Source organism: Heptranchias perlo, unplaced genomic scaffold (assembly GCF_035084215.1).
Source record: "Heptranchias perlo isolate sHepPer1 unplaced genomic scaffold, sHepPer1.hap1 HAP1_SCAFFOLD_760, whole genome shotgun sequence".
Taxonomy (NCBI): Eukaryota; Metazoa; Chordata; class Chondrichthyes; order Hexanchiformes; family Hexanchidae; genus Heptranchias; species Heptranchias perlo.
The window spans coordinates 52,501-57,500 of NW_027139794.1; positions in this window are offsets into that span (position 1 = coordinate 52,501).

Consider the following 5,000-nt stretch of genomic DNA (forward strand, 5'->3'; position numbering starts at 1 on the left):
CCCGTCGAATGGCGCCCCTCGCGGTGTGGTCCGATTTCCGCATTTTGGTCAGATTTGCCTCCAAATTTTTCAGATTGAGTTGACGAATGCCCCCTACGGGGTAACCTCTTGCCCTTTCGGACATGGTCCCTGTGACTTAATTTCCGCCTTTTGCTCAATCGTTTCCCCATTTATAATTAATTTTAAAAATCGGGTTACTCAGTTCTGGTTTACCAGTTCCCTCTTCGGACTTAGTTTTTGGTTAATCATTTCCGGTTCACCAGTTCCCGTTTTGGACTTAGTCTCTGCGGGCCGTTTCTCATCTTTTGGTTCATCAGTTCCCCTCTTTTAATAATTTTTTGGCTGCTTTCGTTTGATCATTTCCCTGCCTTCTGGGTGACTTTTGCCCCTTAGGACTTCATCGCCGCACATTATTTTCGACTTCTGGTTGATCATTTCACCCCTTTTAATCATTTTTGCAACTTTTGGTTAACCATTTCACCCAGCTTCTGGTTAACCATTTCCCCTTTGGGACTTAGTCTCTGAGCATTCTTTTGGGATTCTGGTTAATCATTTGCCAATTTTTAAAAAATGTTGCCGCTTTTGTTTAATGCTTTCTGGTCAACCTTTCCCTCTTTCAGACTTCACCGCGGCACATTGCTTTAGCCTCCTGGTTAATCATTTCACCCCTTTTAATCATTTTTGCAACTTTTGGTTAACCATTTCCCCCAGCTTCTGGTTAACCATTTCCCCTTTGGGACTTGGTCTCTGAGCATTCTTTTGGGATTCTGGTTAATCATTTGCCAATTTTTTAAAAATGTTGCCACTTTTGTTTAATGCTTTCTGGTCAACCTTTCCCTCTTTCAGACTTCACCGCGGCACATTGCTTCAGCCTCCTGGTTAATCATTTCACCCCTTTTAATCATTTTTGCAACTTTTGGTTAACCATTTCCCCCAGCTTCTGGTTAACCATTTCCCCTTTGGGACTTAGTCTCTGAGCATTCTTTTGGGATTCTGGTTAATCATTTGCCAATTTTTAAAAATGTTGCCACTTTTGTTTAATGCTTTCTGGTCAACCTTTCCCTCTTTCAGACTTCACCGCGGCACATTGCTCCAGCCTCCTGGTTAATCATTTCACCCCTTTTAATCATTTTTGCAACTTTTGGTTAACCATTTCCCCCAGCTTCTGGTTAACCATTTCCCCTTTGGGACTTAGTCTCTGAGCATTCTTTTGGGATTCTGGTTAATCATTTGCCAATTTTTTAAAAATGTTGCCACTTTTGTTTAATGCTTTCTGGTCAACCTTTCCCTCTTTCAGACTTCACCGCGGCACATTGCTTTAGCCTCCTGGTTAATCATTTCACCCCTTTTAATCATTTTTGCAACTTTTGGTTAACCATTTCCCCCAGCTTCTGGTTAACCATTTCCCCTTTGGGACTTAGTCTCTGAGCATTCTTTTGGGATTCTGGTTAATCATTTGCCAATTTTTAAAAAATGTTGCCACTTTTGTTTAATGCTTTCTGGTCAACCTTTCCCTCTTTCAGACTTCACCGCGGCACATTGCTTCAGCCTCCTGGTTAATCATTTCACCCCTTTTAATCATTTTTGCAACTTTTGGTTAACCATTTCCCCCAGCTTCTGGTTAACCATTTCCCCTTTGGGACTTAGTCTCTGAGCATTCTTTTGGGATTCTGGTTAATCATTTGCCAATTTTTAAAAAATGTTGCCGCTTTTGTTTAATGCTTTCTGGTCAACCTTTCCCTCTTTCAGACTTCACCGCGGCACATTGCTTTAGCCTCCTGGTTAATCATTTCACCCCTTTTAATCATTTTTGCAACTTTTGGTTAACCATTTCCCCCAGCTTCTGGTTAACCATTTCCCCTTTGGGACTTGGTCTCTGAGCATTCTTTTGGGATTCTGGTTAATCATTTGCCAATTTTTTAAAAATGTTGCCACTTTTGTTTAATGCTTTCTGGTCAACCTTTCCCTCTTTCAGACTTCACCGCGGCACATTGCTTCAGCCTCCTGGTTAATCATTTCACCCCTTTTAATCATTTTTGCAACTTTTGGTTAACCATTTCCCCCAGCTTCTGGTTAACCATTTCCCCTTTGGGACTTAGTCTCTGAGCATTCTTTTGGGATTCTGGTTAATCATTTGCCAATTTTTAAAAAATGTTGCCACTTTTGTTTAATGCTTTCTGGTCAACCTTTCCCTCTTTCAGACTTCACCGCGGCACATTGCTCCAGCCTCCTGGTTAATCATTTCACCCCTTTTAATCATTTTTGCAACTTTTGGTTAACCATTTCCCCCAGCTTCTGGTTAACCATTTCCCCTATGGGACTTAGTCTCTGAGCATTCTTTTGGGATTCTGGTTAATCATTTGCCAATTTTTAAAAAATGTTGCCGCTTTTGTTTAATGCTTTCTGGTCAACCTTTCCCTCTTTCAGACTTCACCGCGGCACATTGCTTTAGCCTCCTGGTTAATCATTTCACCCCTTTTAATCATTTTTGCAACTTTTGGTTAACCATTTCCCCCAGCTTCTGGTTAACCATTTCCCCTTTGGGACTTAGTCTCTGAGCATTCTTTTGGGATTCTGGTTAATCATTTGCCACTTTTTAAAAAATGTTGCCGCTTTTGTTTAATCGTTTCCCTGCTATGTGGTCAACCTTTTCCCCTTTCAGACTTCATCGCCGCGCATTGTTGTCGACTTCTGGTTAATCATTTTTCCCCTTTAAATCTTTTTTTGCCACTTTCGGTTAACCATTTCACCCAGCTTCTGGTTAACCATTTGCCCCATTATACTGAATTTTTCCGCTTTGGTTTAATCATTTCCCTGCTTTCTTGTCAACCTTTTCCCCTTTTGGACTTCGCCGCCGCACTTTGCTTTTGCCTTCTGGTTAAACATTTCTCCCCTTTTAATCCTTTTTCCCACTTTTGGTTCACCAGTTCACCCAGCTTCTGGTTAACCATTTCCCCTTTGGGACTTAAGTCTCTGAGCATTCTTTTGGGATTCTGGTTAACCATTTGCCACTTTTTTAAAAATGTTGCCGCTTTTTGTTAATGCTTTCCCTGCTTTCTGGTCAACCTTTTCCCCTTACGACTTCGCCGCCGCACCTTTGCTTTCGCCTTCTGGTTAATCATTTCACCCCTTTTAATCCTTTTTCCCACTTTGGGTTGGACAGTTCACCCAGCTACCTGGTTAACCATTTCCCTTTGGGACTTAAGTCTCTGAGCATCTTTGTGATTCTGGTTCACCATTTGTCCCTTTTTAAAAGATATTGCTGCTTTTGATTAAAACCTTTCCCCTGCTTTGCGGTCGACCTATTCCTCTTTCAGACTTCATCGCCGCACCTTGTTTTCGACATCTGGTTCAACATTTCTCCCCTTTTAATCCTTTTTCCCACTTTTGGTTAAGCAGTTCACCCAGCTTCTGGTTCACCATTTGCCCCTTTTTACTGAATTTTTCTGCTTTTGTTTAATCATTTCCCTGCTTTGCGGTCGACCTATTCCTCTTTCAGACTTCATCGCCGCGCATTGTTTTCGACATCTGGTTCAACATTTCTCCCCTTTTAATCCTCTTTCCCACTTTTGGTTAAGCAGTTCACCCAACTTCTGGTTAACCATTTGCCCCTTCTTACTGAATTTTTCTGCTTTTGTTTAATCATTTCCCTGCTTTATGGTCAACCTTTTCCCTTTAGGACTTCGCCGCCGCACTTTGCTTTCGCCTTCTGGTTAATCATTTCACAACATTTTAATCCTTTTTCCCACTTTTGGTTAAACAGTTCACCCAGCTTCTGGTTAACCATTTGCCCCTTTGGGACTTAAGTCTCTGAGCATTCTTTTGGGATTCTGGTTCACCATTTGTCCCTTTTTAAAAGATATTGCTGCTTCTGTTTAATCCTTTCCCTGCTTTGCGGTCAACCTTTTCCTCTTTCAGACTTCATCGCCGCGCATTGTTTTCGACATCTGGTTCAACATTTCTCCCCTTTTAATCCTCTTTCCCACTTTTGGTTAAGCAGTTCACCCAACTTCTGGTTCACACTTGCCCCTTTTACTGAATTTTTCTGCTTTTGTTTAATCATTTCCCTGCTTTCCCGGTCAACCTTTCCTCTTTCAGACTTAATCGCCGCACATTGTTGTCGACTTCTGGTTGATCAGTTCACCCCTTTTTTATCCTTTTTCCCACTTTGGGTTAAGCAGTTCACCAGCTTCTGGTTAACCATTTGCCCTTTGGCACTTAAGTCTCTGAGCATTCTTTTGGGATTCTGGTAAACCATTTGTCCCTTTTTAAAAAATGCTGCTGCTTTTGTTTAATGCTTGCCTGCTTTGCGGTCGATCATTTCACCCCTTTTAATCCATTTTTGCCACTTTGGGTTAAACAGTTCACACAACTTCTGGTTCACCATTTCACATTTCGGAACTTTTATTCCCACCATTACTTTGGGCTTCTGGTTCATCATTTCACGCTGTTTTACAAATCTTTGCCGCTTCACTTTTAATCCACAAACCGTGGCTCGCTTTCGGGTGGGGGGGGGGGTAGCGGGTTTGGGCCGGGCACTCGACATCCCGGTGTGCGACCGGGTTCGTTCTGGTACCGCTCGGTGCCCCTCGTCCTGCTCTTGCCGCGGAAGCAAACCAGACGACCGTCGGTCTCACGCCCGAGGGGAGAGGAGGCGGAAAAGCGGTTTGCAGCCTTTCGCTGTACCTCCGGCGGGCAGCGCCGCACCTCCGAGTGCTCGGTACCGTTCGCTGCACCTCGTCAGGCCGCACGCAGCGAGCAAACCCGGAGGAAATCGGCCTGTGCCTTCTCGAGATATGGGCCTCCGGGTGGGACGGGACAAACCGGGGGCCCCGAGCTCGCTTTCGGCGGCCCCGGCACTCGACTTCCCGGTGTCCGAACGTGATCCTTCCGGTACCCTTCGGTGCCCTTGCCCGACTCCTAGCTCCCGTGCTGAAGCGGAGTCGGTCGGCCTGACGGCCTGCCGAGTTAACCAGCGGAAAGCGGTGCGCAGCCTTTCG